Genomic DNA, 13240 nt, shown 5'->3' with positions numbered 1-13240 from the left:
GAAGAGAGAGCTCTAGGTGAACGGATTCATTTTTTTTCAGTGAAATATGAGGTAAGACACTCAGGTGAAATAGTAGTGCCATGGAAGGCTTTAGTAAGGATGAAAAAGGTTTAGAATAGCTGCTGTAGTAATAAAAATACTTAATCAATTTTAGGTAGTGAGGGCCCAACAGAGATTATATAACATAAATATGTAGTGCAATCAGTAAGATTTTGTGAGTTTCTCTAATTTTATTCAGTAGCATATAAATATAAGTGAAGGTTTCAGATAATGGGACTCAGTTGGAACATTTTGGAAAAAATTTTGTAATCATATATGTAAAGGAACTAAAATATTGATAGCTTTTCAGCTAGAGAAGCTACTACTAGGCATATATTCAAAGAAGTCATTGATAAGAAAAAATCCCCATACACACCAGCATATTTTAAGCAACACTTTGTGTAATAGCAAATAACTAGAAACAAAGGAGATACTCATCAACTGGACAACAGCTAAACAAATTGTGGTATACTATAATCGAAGAAACAATTAATTTGATAAATAAGGAGAAGCATAAAAGACTTAACTAATCTGTTGTATACTAAGTAGAGGCAAGAAAATAATATAAATTATGACAATAATGTAAATAGAAAAAATACACAAAAATTAAAGTGAATGTTGCAACTCTACAAAGAATAAGAAAGACCCCAAGAAGACACTCTTGTTTCACTCTTCTGCAGACACGAAAGATACACAGAATAGAATTCTTCAGATATTTGCAGGCTCTTTTGATGGATTGATTAGTTTTGCTGATTTTTTTCCTTTTCCCCATTAAAAAACATCATTTGTTATATTAGATGGCTTCCTAAGAGGGGAGAGGGAAAAGGATATTTGTAGAATTCCTAGTGCTATTTAAAAAACACTAAGAAAACAAAAATTTATTCTTAAAAATCTTCAGTCAGAATTTGGTACAGGAAGACTATCAATAGGGCAAGGGGAAAAGGGACTCTATAGTAGAGGAGTTCTCATTTATGCAAAGAACTTTACAAAGCATAAGCTTTTATAATAAGGCTATTTAATGTGATTTTCTTTTAAAAAGTATATTTCTAAAAGCAAAGTATAGCATTTTTGCAAAGGAATAAAGGGATAAAGCAAGGATGCCCTCCATTTCCCACTATTAGGTAACATTCCTACAAAAGGTGATGTTGGTAGTAAGACAAGTAAAGGAAATTAATGATGTAAAGATCAACAAAGAAGGGATAAAATTGTCTCATAAGAAAATATTAAAATTTACTTAGAAAAGACTTACATATAACTAAAAGGATATTGATTGCTTGTGGTTAATCCAAATCAAAATAAATAACAGCAAAATTATTTTGTAACTTTAGCATTATACCCATCAAACTATCAATTACTTTGTAAAACTAAGGAAACAATAATAAAATGTATCAAAATGAACAAAGGGTCTGTTTTTTCCTCTCTGTGCTTCCTTATTTGGTGACATCATCGGTTCGCATGGGTTAAAGGATCATCTCTAGACAGATGAGTTCCGAGATATATATCTACCTTTGATAACTTTCCTATAGCCTTCATTTCCTCATCATCAATACCTTTAAGACTTTCCCACTAAATGTACCACAGACATCTCAAACAAATGTTTCAGACTAAAACAGATAGAAATCATTATCTTGCATCAAAAATCCATTCCTCTTCTGAACTTCCCCGTGACAGGGTTGGGCACTACAATTCTTGTAGTCATCCAAGTTCAAAACTTCCTCATCATCTCTGACTCTACTTTCACTGCATAAATCCATCTCTTGTCATTCCTATTTCCACAATATCTCTTCCATCCTTCCCCCTCTCCCTTCCACTCATGAAGTTGCTACCCTAATTGAGGCTGTTATCACCTCTGGCTTAGACTCTGACAATAGCCTTCTATTGGTCTCAATGACTCAAACCTCCCCTAACTCCAATACATCATCCACACAGACTTCTATAAATTATAGATCTAATCATGTTACCACCTCCCAATTTAATCGACTCCAGTGGCTTCCTATTTCCTCTACCAATTAAAAACAAATCCTTGTGTCTGGCATTTAAAGTCCCTTGCTATCTGTCCAATTCTTTATATAATAACTCATCTTCCCACATACTACAGTTCAGCTATCTACTGACTGTTCTTAATATACAATGCTCTAGTTTCTGTCTCCATAAGTCTAACTGGCTGCTCATGACAAAAATGTTCTCCCTGAAATTTGCCTTTTGAGGTTCTTAGCTTCTTTCAAGAGGAAACACAAACTGACTAGAATTCTCTTGTAGTCCCTTACCTAGTAGTAACTTCCCATCCAAGGTTGCTGTACTTTACATATTAATATAAGTACTTTTGTCTCCTGTATAAAATATTACCTCCTTTAAGGCTGAAATGTTTTTGTTTTTGTTTTTCTAATATCTTCAGAAGCAAAAACAATTCTAGGGCACACATTAAATATTTTAAAATGTTAATTTGTCAAGAGACTGATGAGAGAATTATTGAAAAAAAAGAGCAAAATTGAAATAAAAGTAATTGAGGATTGAAATTACATTTTGAAGCAATAATCAAATTTATTTAGTACTGGTTCAAAAATTGGAAAGTAGGTCAGTGGAACAGCCTAAAGAACTAAGAATTACAAACAACTGAAACTGATATACCCAAGAACTTAAACTATTTCAAGAAGTACAACCACTTTGATAAGAATTTCTGGGAAAACTAGAAAGCAGTATGGCCAAAAAAAGGAAAGGAAAAAAAACCCAATAGCTTCAGACCAGCATCTTATGTAATAACCAAAAATAAGCTCTGAATGGATTCACAATCAAATATAAATGTTTATACCCTTTTTTTTCAGACAGAGGAAGATAAGAGATAAAGTGTTAATAACTATGATTGAGGGAGAATCCTGTACCAAAATAGATACACACATGAAAGATGAAACAAACAACTTTCATTACATCTTTGACTTGTGATTTATCTTAGATTTCTGATTCCTTCTGGAATGTTGAATAGTTTTTCCGTAAACCCTTTAAAATCTAGAGTGCATGGATGTTTGAAAATTCCCATTTTTTTTTTCAATTAAAAAGTATTTCTGTCCCTACTACCCAACCAACTCTACAGGAAAAAAGAAAAATAAAAATAGGACCCTTGTAACAAATATGCATAATAAAGCACAACAAATTCCTGTGTGGGCCTTGTTTCAAAATGTATGTCACATTTTACATAGTTAATTTGGCAATTCTATGTTAGGAAGCAGGTATAATTTTTCATTACCAGTCTTCCGGAATCATAATTGTTCATTCCACCAATCAGAGTTTTTAAGTCTTTCAAAATTGTTTACAAAATGTTATTATAGTACTGTATAAACTATTCTCTTGGTTATGCTTATTTCATTCTTGTAGAAAGGAATTTTTAATTTCTTTTAGTTTAAATTTAATTAATTAATCAAATTAATTAGTTTCATTTGAGTTAATTTAATTTAACAGGGGACCTGCAGGACCCCCATAGAGAGATGTAGGGATTAAGCAGCCCACAGTGACAGGAAGTAGGAACTGAGGAGCCCCCTGCTGAGCCAGTGTCAGTTGCAGGCTGTCAGTTGCTGACAGGAGAATCAGTTGCTGACAGTTGGGGAGAAAGTTGATGGTAGTTAGGGCTGGCAGTTGCAGAGAAGTTGGCTACTGGGCATGAGTTGGTCCTTATAGGTTGGTTGCTGGTGGTGTGGTTGGTAGTAATGGATGACTGGCGTTTAGTTGCTAGAATATAAAGGATTTTTGTCTCTGGGATCTCTAGAGAGCAGGAGGTCTGTCTCATATGCAAGGATCTGCTGTTGGCTGGCTACTGGCAGTTGGGCTGCTATAGAAAAACGATTGAAGGAGCGAGTGAGTGGTAGCTATTATTTTAGAGTTAGGTAGTTAGTGAATCATTTACAGATACAGTAAGTTAGATAGGCCTAGGGTTTGCCAGGCAAGAAGAAGCTGTCCTCAGAAGACAGAGGTAGTTATTAGGAATTTTGGGTAGTATTAGGAATTTTAGGTATATTTATAGGTTAGTAAACTCTCCTCTTTTCTATCTTTCCCTCCTTTTACTATCTCTATTTTAATTGAACTAAATTGTTAATTGTTAAAAGCTGCAAGAAGTGTTCTTTTCTCTGGCTTACAGGGATAATATTAATTTACAACTTTACTATATTCTCATTAAAACTTAAATTATTAAAAGTTGCTCTCTTATTTTTCAAAACCCCTATTTTAACACTTACGTTCGGAATCAGATCACACAAGACTTCTCTAAACTCTCCCTTTGCCTTGTTAGTTCTTAAAGGACAATGATATTTCATTAAATTTATATATCATCATTTATTCAATCATCTCTCGGATAATTCATTCCTTAGTATCCAAATCTCTGCCACCACAAATAGAATCACTATAAATATTTTTGTACATAAAAGAGCCTTAACTCTTTGCTTGATTTTTTGAGTGGCATAAGCCTAGGGGCATAATTCCAAATTGTTTTTCAGAATAACTGAACCAATTCATAGTTTCACCAACAGTAGAAGAATGTGCTTATTTTCTAGCAACTTATCTGTCATTTTCCTTTTTTGTGAGCTTTACTATTCTCATGAGATTTAGAATTTAAGAGAGTTACTTTAATTGGCATAGAGATTTGGAACATTTTTTTTTTCAGATGGCTACAGCTTGGATATTCTCCCTTAAGAATCATCTTTTCATATTATTTGACCATTTATCAACTGAGGAATGGCTCATTTGCAAGTCTGAATGAGACTATTAACATAGAAACTGAAATCAAAGGTGTTTCTCCAGTTATCATTACCCATTTGCTTTCTAACCTTATCTGATTTGGTTTTAGTTTATGCAAAAAAATATTTTTTTAATATTATGCAATTGAAATTGCCCATTTCATCTTCCAATATCCTCTTGAGACACTTTGGTCATGAACTAAATGACTTGATCCACAGACCTGAAATGAAATATAATTCTACAATTTATTTACAATATGAACTTTTATCTTTATCCTATGTCCATCTTCAGTTTATCTTGCTATAATGGTGTGGTATGCCATATGAGTCTAAGTCTACTTTTTGCCAGACTTCTGACATTTTCCAAGCAAATTTTGTCAAATATTTTTTTTTGATAAAAATCATTGAAGTCACTGGTTTATAGAATATAATACTAGTATGTTTATTTGCTTCTGCATAGCATATACCTAATCTCTTCCATTTATAGACCATTTTAACCTATACAATTCATGCTAATGATTATATATATCATGCAACTTAGCTAAAATTACTAATGCTTCCATAATCTACAAAAAGCAACAATTTTTTAAATTTTTCTCTGCTTATTTCTTCAACTTCTTTTTCTTGTCATAACATATAACTAATTATACAATTATATGTATATTATAGTTAGCAATTCTAGCACCATATCAAATAAGAATAGGGACAATATCCATCAATATTTACACCTAAACATGGAGAAGATCACTCAAATTTATCTCTATTATATATAGTAGTGGCACTTGGATAGATACTGCTTGTCATGTTAAAGAATTTATTTATTCCTGTTTTCTAGTGTTTTATAAGAGAAATAAGTGGTGTTTTCCCTAAAGCTTTATCTTAATCTATTGCTTAAAAATTCATGTTTTTATTATTTTCTATTATTATTTAACTCAATTAGGTTTATAGGGGTGTTTTTTTTTAGTATTTAAGAAATCCTACATTTCTGACATAAATCTAATCTGGTAATATTATATAATCTTTCAAATACATTGTTGTGGCACCTCTGTTAAATTATTATAAATTATTTGTCAGAATCATTAGGGATATTGGCCTGAAGTTTTTTTTCTTTGGTTTAACTCTGACTGATGTACCAGGACCATATTTGTATCATAAAACAAATTTGGTAGCATTCTTTCTCTTCTCATTTTTGCAAAAAATCTTCTGTAATATGTCTATGGATGTGATATATGCATATACACATATGTATGTGTATATTCTTATGGGGAAAACATGGGGTTTAACATGTTTTAATTGGGTTCAGAGGAAGGATAAGTAGGAGGCAGGATAGATAGACTGGGACATAACAAATTGAGGAAATACAATTCAAAATTGGTTTTGGCAGTTTGGGGAATGACAGGTGAAATCCAACTGTCACCATAGATCCACCTAGCCAGGGAAAAACACAAAGTTAAATATATACAAACAATGGAGACACAAACAGGAAAAGGAAAAATAAAATAGTTTAATTGTATTTTAAGGGACAGGAAAGTGGAAGAGGTATATCTATAACTAGGGAAAATCCAACTAACAAGAACTGGAGTCCTAAAGGGAAGTTTCTCTGCCAACCTAACTTCAGTCAGGCTGACAGCTTTGGCCAAGGACTAGAGGGAGTGTGTGGAGATTGGGGTTTCTCACAAATGATCCAGGTGATGACTTTAAGATACCAGGAACCAACTCCTTGCACAGCCAATAATCCAAAAGCTACCAGGTAAGGAAAGATGCCTGCAACTGTCCACCAGAAAAACAGACCCTTTCCACTACTCAGAGTTGTCTTGAAAGATGTTGTCTTCAAGATTCTCTAATCTCACAAATCCCAAGTGTATGGAGACACTGCTGGCTGCACTTCAGCTCCAAACCCCTCAAACCAGCAACTGACAGTTTCTCCTCTTTCCTCTCTCTTTCCCTGCATTCCAATCAGAATGTCCTTGATTTCCAGCCAAAGTTTTGCCCTTACTTAGCCTGCCTGCTAAATCTACTTTTCTACTCTTAAGTCTATTTCCCTATTACAATATATGTATGTATATAAATGTGTGTGTATATATGTATGTATGATCTCATTAAATAAAATTCTACAGGAGAAATTAGATACTCTTAAAGGCTCGAAAGCTCTCCAGAATGAAATTCTAAAGGAACAAAGAGAAATAATTCCAATTGAGGAAAAGTGAATTTATTTAAGGAAACTCAAGTGAATTCAAAAGGAAACTCAAGTACCAACTTAGATTTTAATAAAGATACAGAATAATTTTAGACTGAAGAGTGAACACAACTGAGAAGGAATACCAAAGTTCAGGTAGTCCAGTCCAGTAAGAATAGTATTAATAATATTAATGCTTAGAATAACTTGGGTTTCCTCAGGAACACTGAGTTTTTATACTATAATGGAGTAAAGAACAGGAACAAAGGGCTAAGGCTGTATTCAGGAGACAAGGTTGTATTGACTAACAGTAGTAAGTGAGAAGAATTACTCCCTCCTCATTTTTGCTTATCCTGCTGAACAAATGACATATGTTATATTGATTTCTGGGACAAGAAGGATACCAAATTCATGACAAGAGTGACAAGATCGGCAGTTGAACACCTTGGATGTACCTAGATGCTATGAGCCAGGACAAGAAGTCTATTGGAGCCAGCCCTATAAATACCCATGAGGCCCAGCACCTGGAGCTCACTCTGGAGCAGAACTTGGGAGGTGGGAGGTCTTGAGGAAGGGCAGACATTACCTGCACCTGTACCTGCAAACCAACCTGTCCTACTGAGAGCTAAAGAGCAGTCACCATCATTGACAACAGAGCTGAATGGAAATAGTGACACTATCATCAAAAGCCTTCCCTAATCTTCGGATTGGCTCCAGCCAAGTCAAGCCAGGGATAAGTGAGTGTGGATGTGTAGAGTGAGGATGAAGAACTCCAGCCTCTGCTTGAACTAGCTTTCTTCCAATAGCCTGATGAATAGTTTAGAGCAAATAAGGTTCCCAAATCCTCCATCCTTTTCCCTTGTTCCTAACGCCATTGATTAGCATCAAATACATTGTTTTGTCATCAAGTACCTTTCCTGAGTGGTCATTATACCTAGGCCCTTGGGAAGGGGAGATCCTAACACAGTCAGATTTCACCATTGTTCAAAGAGCCCATCAAAAGCCTTATCAATACCTATTCTAACCCCAGGCTGAGGAACTAGAAAGGTTAACCATATCTATAGCCTCTCAGTGGTTCCCTGCCTCAGCAACTGTTATAAGAAATAGCCGACAGGCTCAGCTGAACAAGCCTGTTAGGATAAGGAGAGCCATAGCTTTATTAACAGCACCTACACAGAGGTGGTGGGCAAGAGTGAGTTCTCTCTCACACCATAATACTATCCACCTTTCAAAGCCTCTGGCTCATACCCTCTGTTGTTATTATTACCATCAACCAATCCTCTTTTATTTTTATAATACATATGGATTGGAAAGGGCATAACAAAACAGTTAAGAAGGAGGTGAAACACAGAGCATGTAAGGAGGAAATAAGAGAGCACCTAAATGGCACTGAGGATATCAAGTCACCAGGTCCACAATACAACCAAAATTGCAGAAAGGAAGGGCCCATGTGACAATTGAGCCACTGTAACTCTTGCAGGGTCATAGAAAGAGGCAATGAGAGCCATAATCATATGCCAACATGGACTGAGTTTTAGCCTTGGAGCTAGGAAGACCAGAGTTCCAGTCCCCATACTGACACCTACTTAATGTAAACCTGGAAAAAAAATATTTAACTTGCTTCAAGCAACTTTCTAAGATTATGAGCTATAGGAAAGTACAGATGTAAATTGGCAAGAGTAACTTCTCTCAATGGGATTTCCATTCAGTTAAACTACTGGTGTGTGTGTATATATATATTAAAGAATGAAATGGGGGGGTGGGGGGTGGGGGGAGGAATGGATTGGGAGTAAGATCCAGAGACAGGAAGTCCTGGGTTTGAATCTGACCTCAGATACTACCTTGAGTGATCCTGGGAAAGTCTCTTAATTTCCCATGCCCAGCCCATATTGTTTTTCTGCCTTGGAACCATTACATAGTATTAATTCTAAGATAGAAGGTAATGATTTAAAAAAAAAAAAAGGAATAAAATATTTCTCCATCTGTTAAAAAAATAGATTTTATCAAATATTTAACTACAATCCAGGTAAACTATCTATAGCATTTCCCTATTCTACCTGCAGGTAACACAATAAAAAAAAAAAAAAAAAAAAGGAATTGAGGATAATCCAGTATAATTAGCTCTTGATGAAGCAATAATATTATCGCTTTATGATCACTTTCTTTATCTTGATGTTTGAAAACCATTCCTTTAATAGTACAGGCTAGAAATCTGCCAGAATAGAAGACAAAGTTTGATCTTCGTACAAAATTCATTGGGCAATGGTTTGTAGATCCCACTCTCTTTCCCCTCAGCCTCTTTATCTCTCTGTCTTTCTCTGCCTCTCCTTTCCTCAATTCCTCTTTCCCTCCCTCCTTTCCTATCCTTTCTCAATCTCACCTCCTCCCCTTTCTCCCTGTTTCTCCTTCATTCTCTCTTTTCCCTCCTCTTCCACTCTTTACTTCATCATGTGAAAGAGAATTCTTAGGTATGAAATAAACTCAATGCTCTTAACAGTCCCTTTTAATTTCCCCTCAAAAGTCCTACTTCCTAAGTCCTCCCAAAACCTCTGCTACAAGAAAAGCTGATTACTGAGAAACTCATCATTACAGAGATTACATGAACTTTGGTACTCATACCTCATCAGAACCATCAGTCTCTGCCCCTCTGATTGGAAGACAAGAGAGTACAGCAAAAATCCTCTCCCTAAGGCTCCCTATAAAGAGGGCTCAGAAAATCAACAAGTTCTTTATTTCTTATTGGCTGTACCTTCAGGACTGAACTCCATCATCATATGAACCCACACTAGGCACTAAATTTTTTCATTAATTTTTCCATAAGAGCAGTATTACAATTACAGTAATATAACCTTACCCATTACTCCAAATGGTCCTCATTAGCCCTAAGGATTTTTGTTTAAATATGTGCTGGTAATACTGCTGGCAAAGTATGAACAGATGAACAGACCTTTGAAGCAATGCATGTAATATCAGGTGCAACCCACATTATCTTCACTGTATTTATTATTGCCTGTGTACCAACGTGATCTTTTGTGTGTATGGCTTGGCAAATTTAATTATAAAATGTTTTGTGGAGAATAGGATTTCCTACTGAGGCAGGCCACACACCATTGTGTTGGTGGGCTTTAAAATTTTGTTTCCACTTCTGTAACTCTTTGTTTGTGTATACTTTTTCTAAATCTGTTTCACTAATTATAGAGAGGTTTAACTCTGCTGCAGCAAATTTAGCTGTGACATCTGCTCTATGATTTGCTCATGTGACACAATCATTATTGTGATTATGAGTTTTGCAAAGGACTACAGCAAGTTGTTTAGGAAGCTGCGAAGCTTGCAACAGCTCATAAATTATTTCTGTATTAGCAATAGTTCTTCCAGCAGACATTAAGAATCAACGCTGAAGCCATATAAAACCAACTGTGTAGCATATGGCAAATGCATATTTTCAGTTGGTGTATATTGTCGCAGCCATATCTTTTGAAATAAAACAAGCTTGTGTTAATGCAATTAATTCTGCTGCTTGGGCACTCACATTTCTAGGCAACAAAGCAAACCACAGAGTCTCAAATTCAGTCACTTCTGCTGCACCAGTGCACCTTGTGCCTTCCCTCATATAGGATGAGCCATCAGTAAACAAAATCAAATCATGGTTGGTTTGAGATGTATCAGAGATGTTCTCAAGGTCTTTCTGCTAGTTGAACTACTGTCTCATAGTCATGTAAAGGCTCTCCTTGTGTAGGTATATCAGGTAACAAAGTTGCATGATTTAAACTGTTACATCTTTTAAGGATAATATTGTCATTACCCAATAAAATGATCTCATATTTTGTTAGGCAACAGTCTTAAAAGGCTTGAGTTCTGTGTCTTAACATTAACGCTCCAACTTCATGTAGACACATGACAGTCAAAGAACATCCTAACACAAGGTCAGCTGCTTTTGTCACTAACAAGGCTGTTGCTGCGACATTCCGGAGACATGGGGGGGAGGGGGGTGCTCCTGCCACAATGGGATCTAGTTGGGATGAATAATATGCTATAGGCCATTGGAGAGGTCCTAAACTTTGGGTGAGGAAACCAGACACTATACCTCTCCATTTGTGTACATGTAGGACAAAAGGTTTTTTGTAGTCAGGAATTCCTTATTTTACTATTGTCTTTTACCTTTCTAATAGAATATTTGGTTTTTAACTTTTTAAAAAATTTCTTAAAGTACATATAATCAATATTAATTTTTGATTCTACAGTAATATGTTCAAAATATATTTGCTATAATATTAACACATACCCACAAAGGCCTAGACTATGGTAACCTGTCATTTATTGTTAAATATTATAAGACCATGATTAATGATTCTGTCTGCTTCCAGAAGAATGGAGCAACAGAGCCACCATACAGTACAAGAAGCACAAGATCATGGAGACCAACCAGTCCCATTGGGATTGATGAGAAACTTAATAGTGTCATGGAGCACAAGGTCAAAAAAGACCATACCAATACAACTAAGATTGTTGTACTTTATGCCAATACTAAAGTACTTGAACCTAGTATGAAACTCGAAGTTGTGAAGCTTGACATATGTTAAATCATAGGACACTTCGTACCACACTGCCAGTCAAGTACCGAAGGTTGGCCATCATTGTGGCTCCCCTATCCCTGAGAGGGAAGGTAAATCATACTTGGGAATGACACTTCCCTTTTACATAAAAATCTAGTCCTTTTCTCTCTTACAATATAGCAACTTGCTGTAGTCTTGGCTGCCAATGGGTAAGTGCAATATTACTGCGTTTTGTCCTACAGATTTATAGGACAGAATTTACTTTAATTGGACAAGGGCCTATTATGAATTTATTCTTGTTTAATCAGAAAATCTTATATACATAGATTTTTGATATTTTGATCCTGATTTTGAAATTTTTTCTGTCTCCCAAACATAAATTTTTCTTCTATTTGTTTTTCTTTTTGTGTTTTTGGTTTTTCTTTTGATAACTGATTCAAATACCCCATAACTCAACAATGTATGTTGATCCGGGTGTTGGCCCACACCCTCTTCAGTGGGGGTTGTATTTTATAAAAATCCAAATTTTAAAATTTTGTTTGAGAAAATTTTCAGGAAAAGGAGCCTGCTTTGAATCCAGAAATTGAACTATTTGGAGAAAGATGCTTGCAGAAACCTACACTGAATCAAGATGATTCAGAAAAGATGCCTGTAGAAATCTACACTGAATCAAGATGATCCAAAATGAACTTTGGGGTATAACTAATTGAACTTGAAGGGATTGAACACAATTATTTTGAATTGTAAACTCTTATGCCAAAGGGAATTTTCCCCTAATTGGCTTTTTGTCAATGCGCCTAGCAAAACAATGGTTTTGCTCTCTCTTTCTGTCTCTTCTACTTACCTCTTATATCTAACTATTGTAGTTAGAATTTTAGAGGTACAAAATGATTACGCCAAATGATCAAATGGGGAGACCAGCCTCCCAAATGATCATAGGAGGGATTGTGATAATAGGATTAAATCTACACTGCCTATCTTTAGATTTAATCACCAAAGGTGAAAACATCTCCATTTTTGGGTAGTCTGTAACACCCACGTGTGCTAGAGTAACAAATCAGAATTTACTGACTACCTCATGGGCAATCATAGGAAAAGTTTCTGTTGTGATTGGACACGTAAACTAAGAGGAGGCCACAGGAAGTGACACAAAAGAGGCCCCTTTAAAAAGAGACCTCAGTCAGCTGGGCTCGTTCTTCTGGTTTGTGAATGAGACCCGAAGGAGCTCTGCTGGTTCGTGACTGAGGCATTCCACGTGGTGAGTGTAAGACTGAATCTTCCTGAACTTCTCTTAAGGAACTTTCCTTTTAATAGGACTTTGTGACTGAAGCTTTTGCTTCATTTGCCTCTAGGGCCCCCCAGGTCTCTGGCCTTCTGAGTCTCTGGCTTTGGAATCAAGGCGGGATTTCCCTCGGCTGAGGGCTAATTAGATCTACCTAGATTAACTAGGGGATCGGAGCAAATTACCTACTGTGTTAGATTCTTTATTTCCTTATTTCTTCTTCCTCTTCTCATTTGTAAATAAATTTTCATATAAGTCATTTTAACTTGAGGTTATTCTTTAATTGGGGACTGATAATTGCTAAACCCCATGGCGACCTAACCTTTTAATATATTCAACCCCAAACCCCTTACCCCATTACAATAGTCACTTTTGCACAATTAAAAAAATTAAGATAGCCTATCACAGATAGCTTAACACAGACGGGTTGAAACAATGAAGCATAAAATAGGTTCAATTCACTGCTTAG

At 35.6% G+C, this 13240-nt stretch overlaps 1 protein-coding gene across 1 annotated transcript in view; it reads right to left on the bottom strand.

The window, feature by feature from the left end:
• Positions 1-13240, bottom strand: part of NSMCE2 (NSE2 (MMS21) homolog, SMC5-SMC6 complex SUMO ligase) — a 260060-nt gene that overhangs the window by 197998 nt on the left and 48822 nt on the right. The gene's annotated exons all lie outside the window — the stretch shown is intronic.

This window comes from Gracilinanus agilis, chromosome 1 (assembly GCF_016433145.1).
Source record: "Gracilinanus agilis isolate LMUSP501 chromosome 1, AgileGrace, whole genome shotgun sequence".
NCBI classification, from domain to species: Eukaryota; Metazoa; Chordata; class Mammalia; order Didelphimorphia; family Didelphidae; genus Gracilinanus; species Gracilinanus agilis.
This window is presented reverse-complemented; position numbering and strand designations above follow the sequence as displayed.